This window comes from Pogona vitticeps, chromosome 1, assembly GCF_051106095.1.
Source record: "Pogona vitticeps strain Pit_001003342236 chromosome 1, PviZW2.1, whole genome shotgun sequence".
In the NCBI taxonomy this organism is placed as follows: Eukaryota; Metazoa; Chordata; class Lepidosauria; order Squamata; family Agamidae; genus Pogona; species Pogona vitticeps.
This window is the reverse complement of record NC_135783.1, coordinates 261,612,389-261,631,824: the sequence shown is the minus strand read 5'-3', so window position 1 is coordinate 261,631,824 and position 19,436 is coordinate 261,612,389. Positions and strand designations below refer to the sequence as shown.

Here is a 19,436-nt window from a genome sequence, read left to right as displayed (position 1 = left end):
TTCACATAAAGTTGAACATATAAAACTGACAAAACATGACTGCTTTTCAGGAAAGGCCTCAAATGACTATCAGACTGCTTTCAACAGACAAAAGAGAAAGAGACCTAAGCATAGAGACAGGGCTTTCTTTGAAATCAGACACAGAACCATTGGTTAGATACCCCAGCCCAGAAATCGATGCTTCCAGCCACACCTACTAGAGGCAGCATACCAGATTGGGGAGGGGGGTCTCCAACAGTACATAGCATGGAACCAGAAACATTTGCAGGCCTTTGGTCTTGGGGTGTGAAGATCAAACAGATTGCCTGATGCAATGGATTGTTTGGTGATTGGGCTTACAGGCACACCTACATACCCATCTCCAGTTTCCACCCTATATCCAATTAGCCAATATGGTTGGTGTGTCATGATGGTCAGGGAGTGGTATCTGTTTACCTCTTTGCTCATGTAGACTGGAAATAAGGGCCAGGATCCAGTGAAGTACTTCTTCTGCATCTTACGACTTTCTCCAGAATCAGTTTTCCTTCTGCAGCACCCCATTTTCTAGCATATTTTGGTGCTAGAAAGGGTTGCAGTGGGAAGATGAGAAGAAGGTTTTGACTCTAGGGGCACTGGATCAGAATGAACACCACTGGATGTAGTAGAAAATTGCCCCAAAGAAAGCACTATATTTAGCTGTTATAGCTCTGTGGCCTGAGGCATCTTAGCTAGGAGTTCCAGTCCTCACTGTGCTTTCCAGAAGTGGTGCCAACTGAGATCACCCAAAGTGTGTGGGGGGCTGATGGGGTTACATGGCTTCCTATCTGTGCACAATCCCAGAGTTTCACCCAGAGGGACTGGAAAACCATTTCTAAATAAACCTTTAAAAAATCCTGGAAAGGACTTAAAATCAGGATTTTATGGCACAAAATTAATATATTGTATTATACAATACCAAGTTGCCCTCTATTGAATCTAGCTTGTTCAGAATTCTGTTTCTTATACAGTATATATATACAGTACAGTATATATATAAAAGAATTGTTTCATGGAATTGTTTTATATATAAAATATATAAAATATATAAAAACAATTCCATGAAAAGAGAGTCAAACAAAGCAGCAGCATCCCAAATTGAAGGTTGAACATCAGGAAGCGGCTGTGATATGCTCGAGATGGCAGAGCACCTGCCTGGTACTAATGAGGAATGTTTCCATGAGCATTGATTTCTGGCTGGGGGGTCAGGGGACATAATCCTGTAGTGTAGAGAATCATAAAGCAATGGCAGAGGTGGTTTGCCTAGTGTATAAACTGGGGATAAAAATTTACTATTTTCAGTCTGCTTGATGTCAATCTCTTATTTTGTACTCCATGACTGCAATTATTATTTTTTTCTTTCCATGCTATGCCAGGCTCAATTTCACTGAAAGTAATGGAGTGCGATTATCCAGAGTTATTTCCACTGGGCTGAGTTTGTGCACTCCTTCTGTTAGGAGAATAAAAGTAAACAATGAAACACCTTCATGAAAATCCAAGAAGCTTCATACTGCTTACCTCTTCATAACGATAACATTTTCGTTCTAGCTACGCTCAATTAACTCATCCCAGAATGATCTAGACAGGAAACAAGTTCATTTAAGTGAGTTAAACTGGACATCTGTTTGGGGGGAAAAATAAGCCCTGATCACCCAAATTTGTCTTTCGTTGTGATAAAATGAAATGTTCTTTTTCCATATGCCATTTAAATGCTATTTATTTCCTTTGAAATAAGTCGTTTGCATGCAAAAAAAAAAAAGAACTGACAAAATGACTGCTTTCAGCACACCTAGTTTTAGTTTCAGAGCTGCATGCTAGGCAGGAGCAGGCTACAGTCCTACAATCACTTTCCAGGGAGTCTAATCACCTGAATTCGATGGAGCTAGTGTCACAACTGTTAGTCATATAGCTATATAAAAGTGCCACAGGTATATAGATGTGGCAAGAGGGCACCACATGGGTGGCCTTTAGGCTGAGGACCATTATAGTTACCAACTATTTTGGTGTTTATCCAGCTTTTTTCTGTAGAAAACAACCCAAACCTTTCCTGTTGTAACAACCTTATTTAGACACTTCATCTTTAAATTTAAGTTTCTAAATGACACTGCAATTCAAGAAGGATGCTGACAAACTGGAACAAGTTCAAGGGAGGGCAACAAAGATGATCAGGGGGCTGGAAACCAAGCCTTGTGAGGAAAGGCTGAAAGAATTTGGCATGTTTAGCCTTGAGAAAAGAAGAATGATGGGGGACGTGATAGCACTTTTCAAATGCTTGAAAGGCTGTCATTCAAACAAGGGACAGGATCTGTTCTTAATCATCTTCAGAGTGCAGGTCATGCAACAATGGGTTCAAATTAGAGGAAGCCAGATTTTGGCTGAATATCAAGAAAAACTTCCTAACTGTTAAAGCAGTATGGCAGTGGAATCAATTATCTTAAGAGGTGGTGAGTGCTCCAACACTGGCAGCATTAAGAAAAAATTTAGACAACCATCTGGCAGATATCCTTTGATTTGTACTCCTGCATTGAACAGGGGTTGGACTCGATGGCCTTATAGGCCCCTTCCAACTTCATTATTCTATGATTCTAAAACGGTTCTGCTGAACTGAATATGACTGAAACAAGGAGTTCAAAAAAGTAGACTGCTTAGAGGAATCTGAGCTCAGTATTAGGGCTGAACTTGGATAAATCAAAAAGGGAACTCTGCTCATGGCGATAGAGAAAATAAAAAGAAAACACTTGTGTCAACTTAAAGACTAACATATTTATTAATTTTTTCAGATTACAATCTACTTCTTCAAACACAAGGAAGTGAAAGTGTCTGAGAAAAGGCCTTGTAAGCCATGATAGCTCTAAATTGAAATAGATCTGTTAGTGGTTGTTGTGGGTTTTTCGGGCTCTTTGGCCATGTTCTGAAGGTTGTTCTTCCTAACGTTTCACCAGTCTCTGTGGCCGGCATCTTCAGAGGACAGCACTCTATCCTCTGAAGATGTGCTGTCCTCTGAAGATGCCGGCCACAGAGACTGGCGAAACATTAGGAAGAACAACCTTCAGAACACGGCCAAAGAGCCCGAAAAACCCACAACAACCATTAGATCCCGGCCGTGAAAGCCTTCACGAATATATAGATCTGTTAGTCTTTAAAGTGTTGGAGTTTTTACAACCTTGCCTGCTGTCTCTAATAGTTGTGGCTGGAAGGGGTCTTTCTGGTGACTGTCAGTTTATCCAACACCAACCAGTTCTTCCCTCTTGCCTAGAACTGAAAGAGAGCCCCGTCTCTCTACTCTGTATCTCTTTCCCTCTAGTGAATCTTTTGAGGCCTGTTGCTGAAGCAGTCATACTTGTCAGTTTGTTGTTTGATCTGTTGAACTGTAAGTAAATGAATCATTCATTCTTTGCTGAGAGGTACCGTACTGATATGTGTGTACAGTATAAAAGGTAGTTCATTCAGTGAATCCTGACACTAGATCAAAGTAATTGGCCATTGGTGGCTGACATGGATTAGACTAATTTAGAGAGAAATAAATATGTTAGTCTAAGTTTTCCCAGAAGGCTTCAGTAAAATGTATCTGGATTATGGATCATTCTGGGAAACCAAAATGCAATCAACAACAAAAAAATTGCCATAATTTCTTTTCCTTCCTTCCTTCCTTCCTTCCTTCCTTCCTTCCTTCCTTCCTTCCTTCCTTCCTTCCTTCCTTCCTTCCTTCCTTCCTTCCTTCCCAAACTGTGCTTGCCCCACAAGTGATATAATCCGGCTTCCAAAACTTGTTCAGAAAGAATTATCTCATTGTTCCTCAATATTTTCAGAACCCCTTGTTCCTCCTTCCCTTACCAAATTTGTAGTGAAAGGACAAAACGATAGACTGATATTTACTAACTCCCCTGTGGTTTGCTTGGGAGAATCTGTTCTACTCCCTGTTGATGAGTCTCAGTGATTTTAATGCTGGACACACACAATATGACTTTGAATTCTTTGCATACTCAAATTTCTTTTGCTCATTGCCTGGAACTCTCGCTTTCTACCTTCTGTTCATTGTTTGGAACCACTGAATTGCAAAATATGTATGCATGCCCAGTTTCCAAAATGACAGTGTTCAGGGAATGTGATGTTTGTAACAAAAGTCTTCCTGGTTGTACATGCTGTTAAAGGAGCTCCTGTACATTTCATTGAACTGCTACACCATTGTTTGGGCCTTGTGGGCAAAAGGGAGTGCATGCCACTACATCAAGCCAGTATAATTCAGGATTGGGACTTCCATTTAATGTATGCTTACATTTGAAAGTTTGAGAGTAACCATGGCCCACAGCTCTCACAGCAGCAAAAAATCCATAGTAGGTTTCTTTAAATTTGAAGAAGAAATTTGGCCATTCATGAAAATATTTTATTAGGAGTTTCATAAAGAATATTAGCTATTGTCTGACATTCACCAAGATGTAGTATGGGAAGGGCATGATATCATGATGTTTGCCATCTCTCAGATTTGCTGTCCATCTCTTGCTGTACAAGACTATTGTGGTTGTCCCTTAACAAGCAACACTTCCTGTTTTTAAACATGCTTCCAAACATTTGTTTTAATATAATTATTTTTCTATATGCCTCAGCTTGGAAATATTGCTAACAGTTCTTCCGCATGGAAAAAAAAGGTGAAAAGCTAATATAGTTATTAATAATTTGTGGTAAAATATGACCAAATGCTGCTAATCTACATTGCTAATATGTGATACATACTAATTTGAAAATCACACAGAACCCAAACACTTTAAAAATATTTCTGGTTCCTGAGAATTTTGGTGCGCTCCATTAAAATAAAATATAGGCAGAGGAAATGGAAGTAACCAATCTATTGGAAAGAGAAGGAATGCAATAAGTTTTCTAATGCCACTATGAAATCCAGATTCTGAAATGCTGGGAGAAAGGGGAAAATACCCAGAAAGGATTCAATAATAGGCTTACATTAAACCAAATAAAATCATTTTGAAATGACTGAACAGAAATAGTGAACAGGAGAAAAATGCCCCTGGGTCTGCAGTCTGTTTATGCACTGCATATTATACCTTTTCATCACAATTACCCAAAGTGGTACATTTGTATTTCTGTAATGTATGGAATTCATTACATAGTTTTGCAATGAAATTATCACACTGTGGCTGGGACATCTGCACCCTGTCATGTATCATTCTATTCATTTCTAGTTAATTTAATCCTAATATCTGCCTACATGACAAGACAGATGTTCAGCTATATTGCAGCTTCTATAGTTTCTGCCTGGAAGAAACTTTCAGACATTGCAAGAAATGACATCTTTCAGGCAAACACCTTATGGGCCTCAAAATATGTTTTTTGTTTAGCATTTTCTGTTCAATTAGCAGCCTTAGTCATAAAAATCAATGGATCCCAATGAATTCTTAAATAATATTGACCTAAATGTCCTTTTCTCTCATTTATATTGAATTGCTTTCTTTTTTTAAAAAAATAAACTTTTAATAACATGCTGCATGTGGGAAAATATCAAGTATTGTAGCTTTGAGAAATTAACCTAGAGCTTTCTTATTCTGTCATTAATTTTGATCTCTGCTTTTATATCATACCATTAGCAGGTGAAATGACTGGCAGTTGACTATAATGATACTTATCAAGGGTCTTAAATGACAAGGTGCTAAATGCATGATTCTGACCCAGAGAAGATATTAAATATGAGAGTAATTTCATTTCCATCTGTATTAAAAAGGCAGCACTAGACATGCTAGAATTTTATCATCTCGAAATGGCAAATAGTTAATAGAATGCCAAGTGGTGTCTGGAATAGGAGAGTAAGAGAATATGAGTGAGCAGAGCAAAGTGTTTCAGAGTCATGCCAATAGCATTGGACATCTCCTTCATCATCATCTTCCTATTTTCACATTTAGCACCTTGGACATGTTTCAGTACGGTCCAAACATATACCAGCCTTTTCAAAACACTCTTGGAAAGGCCACATGTCCCTCAACAATAACAATTGTGTAAAAGCCACTGGGACATGATTTGCTCCTCTTCATCCATCCCCCCCTTTGATTTCTAAACCTCTGGGGAAACCTATATTCTCTTGAATGAGAGCCGATGTGTGGAACCTTCCCCTTCTGAGACCACACTCCTTTGGGGAAGAGCATTTGGCAGCCTCATACCAGTAACAGGTGAAGCCAAAGCAAATAGGACCAAAGGCAAAATGGAGCGATAAACAACAAGGGAAGGTGGATAGCAAAGTTATTGCTCAGCCAAGCTCCCTTTTCTGTACTGGTAGATTTTCTCTGTCAATCATTTTGGCAGTATTAAATCTCCTTTTCCTGCAGACTTGTTCCTCAGAGAACTACTTAACTGATTGGTAGAAATAGCTTAGCCATAGGAGGAAAGGCACTAAGGAAGGAAAGGGTATGGATAGAGGTCACATCTTGCACATGGGGCAGAGGCTCCCAAACCTGTTATGGCCCTGCTAGATGAGTCCTCCAGTGAGGATGAGATAGAACCTTTCAGTTCTAGAACAGTTGATGAGGATTTATTTCTGTCAACTTGCACTAAGATCCAGGAGGCTGAACACCTGTTCCATCAGGGATGCGATAGGGGTAAACCCACAAAAGAAAACAGCTCTGTGTTTGAGTCAGAGGAGGTGACTGTACAGTGAACACCCTCTCAGCCCATGAGAACACAGCAGGATGAAGACATGAGCTCATTTAGAATCTGCTAGGGAAGGACTACTGCAGAGAAGGGCTTCTTGAGGGGGAAAAAGTTCTCTTCCAGAGTAGGAGATCTGAGGGTAGTTCATCCTTGCAGGAAGACTAGTGGGCAAATCCTTCACCCAGGCTTCTCTACAAGCTGACCAAATATCTGCAGCTGAGCTCTGAATGAGGCTTCAGAAAATCAGCTATATAAACTTCATTTTCTGAGTTTGTAGGAGACATCTCTTCTAGCTCCATACTGTTGTCTCCCTGACATTGTGTGAATTTTGGACTGCCTTGACTACATTTCTCGGATTGCCCATGTTGGCTAGCTGTTACTCATGTACTTGCTTGACCCTGGACTCCTTTTGGACTTGGGCTTTGGATCTCACATACCTGATTTATCTGATTATCCTTTAGGCATCTATTTGTACAAGGTCAAATTATAAATTGTGAATTTGCTAAAACAATTTTCTGGAAGATTTTACTTGCAATAGCATTTTGAATGCCTCTGATAATTCCTGGAATTTCAATAGAAAAGCTTCAATAATTATTTTGTGTATATCATGACAAAGGGAAGTATGAATGTGGTCTGTCGATTCAAACTCCCCAGAATCACTAGGGCACTTGCGTTTACAGTAGAGGATGTTTTGAAACTTTTTGGTCAGAACTACAAATGAACCACAATTTAGACAGGCCAGAGTGAAGACTCTATGATGGCTGGGTAAAAAGAGTGTGTAAAGCTAATTTGCTAGCTCTAAAAGTAGAAGCGTTCTAACAATCAGCATTTCGAGGTTATATGTACGTCCTGATGGCAGTCAATGTCTATGATAACTGCTCCAAGAAACTGAGTAGTAGAGAATTTTTACCACTGGAGTGTCGTGAGTAAAGTTTGCTTCCAGACTGACTGGTAATGCCTTGTACAATTAGACAAGCTAAGCCAATTTTAAGGGGGGGGGGACTTCAACCAAAGATTAAAGAGGGCTAGGCAGACCCTACTCTCAACCTTCAGAAACCCCTCCTCAAACTAGCTAAATTCTTTATTGTCATTGATTTAAGATATCTCAATAAGTCCATAAAAAATTTCTAGTCCCATGAGATTCCTCACCTCCAGACAAAACTGAAACAAGGTGTGCTGTTTTTTTTTCTCATCAATGTCTTAATAGTGTGTGAACCGACTATATAAAACAATATCTTTTCTTTCTGAGAAGCAAAGGAAAACCATGCGCACACATATGCACACCAAGCACAGAACAAAGGCTGGTTGTTAAAAATGATCAGTAGTTCTGGTCCTTAAAAGTTTATGCAGTAAAGCATCATCAATTTTGCAGAAATTATGTTATTTGCACTAAAGCATTATGGTGTGCAGTTTTGCTTCATTTGTATGAAAACTCCCTCCTTACTCCACTTCTGACACCAAAATAATGGTTTTGAAGTTCCTCATCCTTGCCTGGAATGACAAGACAAGGCAAGGAATTACATCCCACATAACTGTTTTTGATTCTGGTCAAAAGCATGTCAGGATTACATTGAATTATTTAAGACATTCTAGTACCAAATTGTGGAATATTGGTGCTATGCTTAGTACCTTTGCAGGGTTTAATGTTTCTTAACATGGAATAGATTTATGCTAGCAATAGGCCTAACTCTCTTGAGAGACATAAAACAGTAGCTCAGGCCTTGGGACCTTTTGTGGGCTCTGCAGGATTATTTGTTTACTTAAATTGTTTGCCTTGACTGTTCTTTAAAACAAAACGCACAAAGAAAAGAGAGTTCCTGTCTACGGCTGCTACTTAGGATTCCCAGAAAGCACCCAGGAGGGGGAGACTGGGTTATTTCATGACAATATATAACGAAATTGTTGAATTGGAAACACATGTGTTGAAGGAAAAGTGAGATAGACTTGGAACAGCAGAGGCTTAGTTAAATTGAGACACTGAGCAAGAGATCTAATACCACAACGGCATAGAGGCAAAATCAAAATAGAGGGGGTGTTGGAATGAGAAGTAAGAGAATTCATTTAATTGGGTGGTTTAGGTTGCAAAGTGGAGCATGAGAACTAGAGAATGCTATGATATTCAACTACCACTAACTCTTCTGCTCAGTTAATGAATAGGGACAAAAGGATGCTGCTGTTTTGGTAGAAGGAGGGTGTTAGGTTTCAGCAAGGCCCAAAATTAATTTCTGGAGATATTCAAGTCAAATTCAATTGTGTCTCTCCATTGACAGTTAGGCTTCAGCCAGTGGAGCAGTTTCACCCTCCTTGTACCTTTTCTAGACGGCTGGGATTCAGGAATCCTTAAAGCAAATCTGGGGGTGAGGTGCACGCAGGAGGCTCTTGTATTAATTCCTTGTCAGACATACACAATTTTAAAAAACCAGTACAGTCAGTTGCATACAGCTGAAATAAAAAAAATATAGAAAAATTATCAACGTTGAATGGACAGGCATTTTTGTATGAATCTTTCTGCAGTTGTATATATAGTACACTTCCTCTGCTGACAATATGAAAATGTTACTTTTCTGGACTGCGGGGAAAAAATGGTTACCATGATTAGAGGAGTCTGAGAGTATTTGCATGTTCCATAGTTGGGGTTGGATTGAGGAGGACATCGACCTGCTGCCACTTCCAGAAAGACTATATTTTATGCTCATCTGGACCCAAAATCCTCAGATAGCTCTGTCTGTATGTCCATGGCTGGCCGGCTGCCAGGCCTCTATTGCTCTTCATCATTGCTGCTTGACCACTACCATCTAGCAGTGGAAGATGGTCCTAACAGTGGGTGGCTGCTACTTCTCCTTTATAATCCCCCACAAAGTATACGGGGCTACTTAACAGTATGTCAATGTCAACAAATTGCTAATTATGACTCAGAGTTCAGTCCTGTGATCCCATGGTCACAGCAAGCAAGGAGAAACAGCCACCGCCACCGCCACCAAATCTGAGGAGGTGGCTATATTCAAGGAGTACTGCGAAATCAATGAGTATGTTGTGAGCATACAATTTATGTCCATGCGGTTGCAGGTGGTAGCGTTTAATGTCCCAAATGTAACATTTGCAACTGCCCATGTGAGTGCCCTGCCCAGCTTTCCCCCTCTCTGTGAATAAACAAACAAACAAACAAACAAAAACTGGGCTAGAATGCAAAAAGTAGAAGGATAAAACCTAGTGGTAGTGATTTCACAGGTATGGAGGTTATGTCATAGCGGGCAAATGTGAAAGGTCTAAAGGCTTTGGCTGTTCAAATCAGAGTATGTAGGATCATAGCAGCTGTGGTTTAATTAACCAGGGCAGCTAGCCTTTTCTAAGCATGCTGAGAAGTGTTTCCCAAGTTAGAGATGCCAGTTTTCTCTGCTTGAGTTACTCCTTGCAGACAGTGCAGTGTTTTGTTTTCAGTGATGTCTGGCAGGAATACGTTTCCTAGGCATTGGAAGTTGGTCATGGAGCCCAAATTAGGAAGAAAAAAAAACAGAAAAGGAAAAGAAGATGCAAACGTCAGCTTTATTATTTTGACAGATGTAAAAAGTAAAAGAAAAGCAGCATGTTTAATTTTTATTGTAATCAGTAGGGTCCAATCATAGACTTAATCATCTGAGATCCACTGGTTTCAGTGAGATGTTAACATTCTCTAATTACATAGAATTTAGGGAGCTTTTGCTGGCTGCATAAACCTCACTGTTTAAGGATTTCAGAAAATAATAAGTTAATAAGCTAGTACTAAAAGTGGGGTGAAAAGGAACAAACAAGTTGTTCTATTTGTGTGTGTGTGTGTGTGTGTGTGTGTGTGAGAGAGAGAGAGAGAGAGAGAGAGTGAGAGAGAGAGAGAGAGACATATAGATGAAATATTTTTTAAAACCCAGTTATGAATGTAGAAGATGCTATATGCAGCCAAAGCAGATTATGCAGTCAGTAAACTAGGAACTGAGTTCTACTGCTAACCCTCTATTTTGGACTACTTAAAACTCTGATTGAGGGTCCAAACACACACAGACATAAAAGCTTGCCACTATATTCAAAGAGGGATGCAATGAAACTGAGCTCAAGTTTGTTTAGATATGTAGGAATTCATTTAAATTGAAAGTTGTTGACTCCAAAGGGATTGTTTTGGTGAGTAAGCATGTGATAAACTCTTGGAAAATTTCTCATTATCATGGATTTTTCAAGTCTCACCATACTGAGAGTCTCCAGCAAGTCCTTCCCCAACATCCTTTATTTTTTTTAAGTAAAATTTATTCTCCTCCTACCCTACAACTGTGTGATTCATCATCTATCAATTCCTGTGCAATTTCCTTCCCTTTCCAGTGAATCCAGTAAAGGAAAGATGCCAATCTGCTTGTAAATGGTAATCCTGCAGAGAGAGAGAGAGAGAGAGAGAGAGAGAGAGAGAGAGTTTCAGGAAAGCTAATCATGCAACTCCTAGAAAATCTCATGAGATTTCTCTGAACAAGAAACCCATGCAGAGAAATCTTGCTGCAAAAATTAAAAAGGACCCACCCAACCGGATTTATGTCTGAGAGCAAGAGGCTGTGAGATTCACACCCCTAGTTTTGACTGAGAGAAGAAGAGTTCATTTTCCCGTATTAGAATAATATCTGTATCCCTAACACATTGGCCCTATTCACGTATTATGTCTACAAGTGTGAATAGTTAGTTGCATGAGTAGTAGGGGCAGGGCCACTCATATAAGCATGATTAGTAAAAAGGTCTGAAGGAGAGTCATGTTAAACACACAAAGGTCTTGCTCATTTTCATGTGGTGTGAAGATGTAGAGAGGGTGGGGCGTACTTGGGACCCCACACTCCCTTACCCATTTAGTCACCCACAGTTTCAGGTATAATGCGTGAATAGCACTAGAGTGCATGTGTCAAACTCAAGGCCCATGGGCCAAATCTGGCCCACCGGGCCATTTCACGTGGCCCTCGCAGTGTTGGCTGCTACCATGCAGTATACAATATGCAGGTGCTTACTCCGTCACCCACAATGCTCCACAAGGATGCTGGGAATCCACCCAGTGGGACTTCTAATCCCAGCATTCCAAGCAGCGAAGAGTCAGAAAGTGATAATTGAATGAAGATGATTATATTTAATATAAAAAAGAGTGGATACATTTATATAGTCTTACAGATGCAACCAGCCCTTTGAGGGCAACCATAATGCCAATGCGGCCCAAGAAGAAATTGAGTTTGACACCTCTGCACTAGAGCATCCAGATAATCCTGTCTGTACTTCAGAGGCCACCTGCAGTTCTTGCCTTAACAAGAAATTAAGCCTGAGTCTGAGTGGTTGATTCCTGATTTCTCCATGCTATGACCTGCTGTGTCTACTCGTTCTGTGCCTCCAAATTATTTCCTTGATTTGTTTGTTACGTACATGCGTGCCCCATCTTTTCTCCGAAAAGCAGAATCTTTTCCTCTCCATTTTTGTCTCCACAGAATCTCTGTGTGGCAGGGTCTTTCTCGCCCCTGGAGATAAAGGGTAACTTTCCATCTCCGTCCTTCTCCGTGTGGAGAGTGACATGTCAAATGAGGAAAACCTTTCCTCATGTGTAGGCTCTACCAGTGGGCAGGAAGAACCCAGATTTTTTCAGGTTCTTACTTGCGTATGGATCCTACATGAAAACTGGTGTTTCTCATTTTCAGACATGGAGAGTGGAGAAGCTGGCTATGCTTTATTAAGTATGTTCATTATAGCCAGACGGTACAGCCAATGAGGTAACAATTGAATTGTAATCCAGATGTCTCCTATCTTAGTCCAACTGTCACTATTACATCACACTTCATTTGCCCCAGTTCTTGTAGCATTTCAGAGCCCACTGAAATACACCCTTTTTAGCAAGTGAGGAATTTCCATTCCTTATTCTGTCACACCCAGTGCTGTCTTCATGGAGTTGCTAGAAGGATAAAATGAGAGAGCAAGTATCGCAGTGACAAACTCGAGCGTGTCCCCCCCTGAATCTTTGTGATAGGCGGGGGGGGAACACCACATAAATTGGTTCCAAAATATTTAGTGGATCAGTATAGAATGCTTGCATTCTCGTAGAATTAAAATGCGATTTAATATGTTCACACAGAAGCACTGAAAACGAGTAGAGTGATATAAGTCTGTTGTACAGAGTCTGTGCTGTAGTCTGTGCCTGTATCTATGCAATGTACAGGGTTCACCAATTAAAAATAAGCCTAAAGAATACATACAGTTATTCTGCTTTCTCGATTGTTGAATCACTAAATGATTAAAACCAAAATTCAGTGACTGAATAAGGAAGGAACTCTAAGAAAGGAATTTAAGGAAGGAAGAAAAACAGAAGCCCTGTTTGAAACTTTTGGGGCCAGGCTGGACAGCACCAGCAGCACCGACTGTTTAAACCTGGTGCTACCAAAATCATACAGAAACAAGAAGCACGTGATTCCAGTTTTTCAAAAGCAAAAGAAGGCCATAAAAGCTTAGCCATAGAGGGAGACTCTAGGAAAATAAACCAGGATTAAGGGAAGAGTTAAAGAACTCCCCTCATCTATGTCCCCCGTTGCTATTAAAATTAGGCTATCCCTGTTGACTCTTTTCATATGATTTGGGCAGTTACGTTTAAAAAAAACTATACTCACAGTAGTTAGCAAAAACATGCTCTTGAATTCAGTGAAAATCCAGCTGAGAAGACAGTAGCAGCGTGTGTCTGCATTTCATATGGGTCTTTCAAGAAGTACTGATCAACATAAATATAAAGCTTGAGAACAGCTTTCCGAAAGAGTGAAGAGAAATGAAGTCTTACAAGAGGAAAATGAGGGCAAAGCAGCATACCTCCACTAGGAGGTGATAATCTCACATGTGTCAGAGCGTCTTGGTTTTTAATTTCATAATCTGTCTATGAATATAAACTGAAAAACAACCCCCCCCCCAAAAAAAAACCCTTTGCTAAGAGTAGTGGAGTTCAGACACAAGGTTTGGACAATATAAGGGAATTTAAAAATAGTAAGGGAATTTAAAAATCCAGGAGTAAGGAGATGCAAAAACGAGCAAGGTTTTCCCACGACATATAAATCCTTAGCTTTGTGCTAGATTCTGTGGTAAATACTCAGATGGTCAAGGGCACAGATTACTCTAAAATATTCAGAAGAATAAAATATAAAGCAAAGTGTGAAGGTCTCTTAAGCAGATCAGAAACAGAATGCAAAGGTTGGAAATAGGAACAAAGCTACTGTCCTTTAGACAGTGAAGGTCAGGGCACATATTGGAATTGTCACACTGAATTTCCTCAGGGAGACACATTTGACACACCATATTTTGGTGCTGTTTACTGGTCTGTGAGGGACTGTTGCAAAATGAACCTGCAACTAGCTTCCAAAGTTTACCAAGATAACCTCAAAAAGTTTTTTCCCATGATACAATGAATTTCTAAGAAAAATATGGACAAAAACATGCATTACAGAAAATACTCTTTTAATAACAGGTACACACAAGGCCTTGTGACATTACGGGACTGCCATGTTAATTTGGAGTAATATTTGCCTGGCAGATGCTCCATATGAGCTAAGTATTCAAAACACAGTTTAGTCACCACATGACTTGACGTTCACTCTGTGCCTCAACGCAGTCTCACTGCAAAAGGAAAAACCAATGACGAGTTTACACTGAGAGCCCTTTCCCCAGGTTTATACATGGTGCTTCTATATGCCAGTTTTCCTTTGTCCTTGCTCTCTCTATCATATAGTCTTCTTGGTTACAGCAAACCATAATATATTTTTAGATTATGTAATGAAGCCGTGCCCTCTGTTATGCACCACATACTACCATAAGTCAAATCCTGCAGAACACCATTCATACCAAACAATAATGTGAATGTATGAGGTCAAGTCCATGGGAGTCAAGGAGGAGGAGATGGTGCTGAGCACTAGCAGGAGAACCCAAGGAGGGCACAGGATGCATCGGAACAAAATGTTCGAAAGGTAAATCTGTTTAGCTGTATCGGATCAGCCATTTTCAAGGTAAATACAGAAACCAGAGGTTAGCAGATTTTTGTGTCCAGGCAGAATATGGGACAAGAAAATGTTCTGTTCTTTTTCCTTCAAGGAAGGAATTTTAGTTGCATCTTTTCCATCAAAATAGTGTTTTCCCACTGTGAATTTCTCTCAAAACATAGGATTAAAAAGACATTCTTAACCCTTTCTGCCTATCTTATTGATAGCAAAATAAATGTCATTTTTTGGATCCATAGAAGGCTTTTGATCTGGTGGAATTTCTAACAAATGCTCCCTTTTTTGTTCCTAAACACTTTCTCAGGAGAAGGAGGTGTTCCCTGGACTAAATTATAGGGACCTTGTGGGGGGGGTGTCACAGGGAGGGGAGGGAATTCACACAACCCACATATACCTGACCCTAGCATTTTGAGGGTGCAGCTACTCTAGCAGCAAGGAGCAAACATGGGCTGCTTTAGAATGGTCAGGCCTGATTAGAATGACAAAATCAAGCCTGACCATTCACACAGAAATGACTCCTGCCAATATCATGAAGTGACTTAGTAAGTGAGCTGCTTCTGGATATTGGCAAATTAATCCATTCCTCTGCTTGGCAGAGGGCAGGGGAAGTGAAAAAAGTGTTTTCCTCACTGTCTATAGACTATCGCTGATGCATTACATCTTTTTTTAAAGACTTTTTCTTGTCAGCTCTTAAAGGCCTGGTTGAGAAACTACCTGCAGTCAAAGCCACCAAAGCAAAGGAAAAAAATTGTAAAATTTCTTTTATAACTGATGTAGTGCATCAGTGATAGTCTATATACAGGGGGAAAATATTTTTTCTACTTCCCCTCTTAGTAAAAATGTTGCTCTAGCACTGATGTTGTCTGATGACCATCTTTAAGAACACATCAGTCCATCCCTCCAGCACTTCAAACAGCTGGCTAAACAGACTGTGTAGTCAGAGTTGAACTAAGGGCCAAACTAGATGCTAGATTATACAGAGACCTCATTCTTAGCCTTCGAGAATACACTCAGAGAATGCACTCTGAGTATACACTCAGCCTTCGAGAATACACCCCTTCTTATTCCTTATGGGTTAAACCACTGGATGATAATCCACAAATTTTTCTGATCCTCTGTAACCTGCCCATTCCTTTTTTGAATGGTGAGCAGGAGCTAAACACCAGATTATTGTCCATTTTGATAGCCCAGACGTGCTGAGAAAGGATTTCATCACTGCCAAAATTAGATAATTATGTGATACCTATAGAGTCTGATGTGGACTTATTGCTCATATTTAATCCTCTGTTGATTTTTTAAGTTGTTGTTTATTATAGGTATAGTGCAACTAGAAATTCTTTTCATTAGATTCCACAATGGAATTTGACATATTTAATGTTCTCTAGGTCATCTTCGAAGTGTACTGCTGAGGTTGTGTGTTCAGTCATCCTATTCTATAAGATACAGTCTGTTCTACTGAACTGGAGTTTGGTGCTCCTGATTCTCTTACCTTATAGACAAACATTTACAAATGTGATAGCACAGGAGCGTCACACTGTCTCACTACCCATGATGTTGAGTCTTAGCTCTTTTCTGCATTTGTGAATAAATAAATAAATAACAATGGAGTTAATCCATGTATTGAAACTGTGTACACAGATTGGATTCACAGAATATATTGCATTTTCAGCTGTGGTCAGCAGCTGTACAAAAGATACCTGCATGTGCAGGTTAAATCCAATATTAATCCCACCTAGAATAAGTCCATTAAAATAGAGGAGAGTTAATTGTGATTTGCCTCATTCATTCCAATGGGTTTCCTCTAGTCAGGAGAAATGTTGACTTTATCCACCCATATACCCACATGATTAACAAACCTGGGAGGATTTTCTTTCTTTTTAAGTAATATGTAAAATAGCATTTTCAGCTACTACTTCATACATTTTGGTTCCTGGGTTTTAAATTTTGAGGGAAATGTATCTAGTTGTTTTCTTATTACAATACTGCTGCTTTTGTTCCCTGTCCTCTGTTTTTCTTGGAATGCAGTGAAGTGGAATGTTTTAAATTATGGGGTTTTACTTTAGGCTGTCCAATATCTACTAAATGTCCATCATCTCATTCTGAAATTGGGAAGTAGCAAATGTACTCTGGTCGCCAACAAAGCACACATTTTTATTCCAGTAAAGTACCCTTCTGTTCTGAATTTTTGTGAACTGTTCCAGAGACAAAGGGGGGAAAACTCCACCAAACCTGGGTTAAGTTCTTTGTAATATGACTGTCTCTTCAAACAATCAAGCTTTCCATACTGTAAACTGTGAGAAAAGTTTCCTTCTTCTGTAATACATAGTAGCAGTTGCTAAGCTTCAGCTGATTTAACACCAGGCTCCTTTGTTTAATTCCAGTAAAAAATGAAACTGTGGAACAAATGAAGGCATAAGATATCATGGTGAATATAAATCAGTCATACTGTAGGCTCTAATTATAAACACATTGGGAAATGTGAGGCAAAATTAGATTAAAAGTCTCTAGTTATCATTCTTACCACTGGAATTTACTGTATTATTTCCCCACCCTCACCCCAAGCCACAAATATCACTATTGTTAGTTACAGATGCAGGCTATATTATACAGAACATGTACTGAGAAATACATAAATAATGACGCAAGTATCTCATTATGAACTAATAAGCATCTTCCTGTTAGAATGATTCTAATTTGAGTCTTGTTTGAAGCTCCGGAAGCCCGATCACTTAATTCCTTTCCTTAATGAGAGAAAGTCTAGTGAACTAAGATACGGAGCCAGGGCTCAGATGTTGTGAGTTCCAAAAGAATCAACAGCCCTACTACCAGCAACTTACAAAAATGTGGGCAGGCCAAACAATGCTTTGTTTGTTTTTACACAAAGCTTATAAAAGGCGTACAAAATCTTTCATAAACAGTGTATCTAGAAGAAGCCCCTTTTGAGCCACATGGGAATATATGGCTGATTGCATGCCTATATAGCATGAGTGCATGCTATACACACTTATACACCATATACCAGAAGTGGACCATGTGCAGCCTGGAGCCATAAGTAGCCTTTGGCTGCTTCCTGTGTGGCCCCTCATGTTGGTGGGAGCTGGCCTACTTTCCTGTATCAATCAGAGTGAATTAAGAAAAACTGTTCTCTACTTTGTGAACATGTTGTTTAGTTGTGCCATGACTAGTAACTGTAGGTAAAGAGCTGTCTCATTGCTGGAATATGGGAGACTATTGAGGTTTGAGAGCTAAGCTCGTATGTCTCGATGGCAGGAAGATAGAGCAGTTGTATGTAGGATCATTCCCTCTCTCCCCTAACTAACACTGTATGTGAAGCTTGGCTCCAAAGCATTTCTGTATCTTTGCCCTCTCAGGTACCAGAGAATTGCATAGTCTCATTCCTGATCTGTCACAGAGTACATTAGAAGGAGGGACAGAGACCATGCCCGGTGCATTTCTCGAATGTGTGTAGTCACTCCTAAGTGTCTAAAAGGGACTGTGATCTTTCAGTCTTGCATTTTCATGTAATAACATGACAGGGCAATTTAAAAGTGAAGGTGATTCGGAGCTCTGCCTAAGGCAGGGTCCTCTCTGTGTTAATGAAAATTATATCCACACTGAAAAATATCCTCTTATATATGAATTTTTTCCATTCAAACTGTGAGACTTCTCAAGCAGAGGCAAGTGAACAGGACCTGACCACTGGGCCAGTTCAGTATAAGAAATAGTTTTATGAAATAATACATAAGGAATGGTTTTGGGAAACATTATGAGTCACATAAAGTAATCTAGTAAAACTTGCTACAAGGGAAGGGAAACCATACCTCGCGCACTGTTTCTATTCTATTCTGTTTTCTCAAGAGAAAAAGCTTTCATAATTCTCCAAAGCTGTTAATAGTTTATTCCCTGAATGTGATGTAAAACCTACCAAATGCCCATCAAGTAAACATATTTCCAACTCTCCTACATGATTCTAGTACTTTTATTCTAGTTTGTAACAAGGGCGGGTAATCTCCAATCAGCATGACAAATAATAATGGATCTTGAGAATTCTGCAGGGATTGTAATATGTTAGTGCCAATCAACTAAGCTATCAACAAAGGTGGACATTTTCTAATGTAACTGGAAATTTTAATTAGTATTTAATTTAACATGGTTTTTTTGCTTCAATATAGTGCAAGGAGAGAAAGCTGTTTCAAGGCAACAGGATCACCAATGAACTACAAAATGAACACTCTGTTTTTTCTCCCAATCCAATATCTACATTGCTTAGCCAGATAAAGAGTCTGAAACTAAAAAGGGGTAATGGTAAATATATCATATTCTAAGGGAGGGAAGAAGAGGAAAGCGAAGGATACCAAATGGACAATACACGCATGATGAAAGAAGAAAAAGAAAATGCAGTAGTAAACTGCATCAGGGAATCCTCAAAGATCACATGGCCAATCCTCTGCTCTAATGATCCCCCAATCACAAATACAATGAAAGAGTGTCATTAAGTTTTGCTACTTAAAATATAGAAATTATTACATGTACATTACATGTATATTACAAGTGCCATTCCCATTTTGCAGGACAGAATTTGATAAACTGACATTAGTAGTTTGGATTGCATAATAGGTCCCATTCAATTGTGCTTTAATGCATGCAAGACCTATGCATGTTGAGGGGAGTGTGCTAGACCTACCACATCCATCACTTCTCTGATCATGAAGTCTGCTGGTTTCCAGGTTTCCTCCACATGTGAGCCAAAACCCTAATATG

The 19,436-nt window shown here is 39.5% G+C and overlaps 1 long non-coding RNA gene across 1 annotated transcript; it reads right to left on the bottom strand.

Moving 5' to 3' along the window:
• Nucleotides 1-1,215: 1,215 nt before the first annotated feature.
• Nucleotides 1,216-18,460, bottom strand: LOC144586131 (uncharacterized). The gene is made up of 2 exons (XR_013540876.1): nt 13,308-18,460; nt 1,216-11,056 (listed from the first exon to the last, which is right to left on the bottom strand). It is a non-coding gene; the product is annotated as an uncharacterized LOC144586131 (long non-coding RNA).
• Nucleotides 18,461-19,436: the final 976 nt, after the last annotated feature.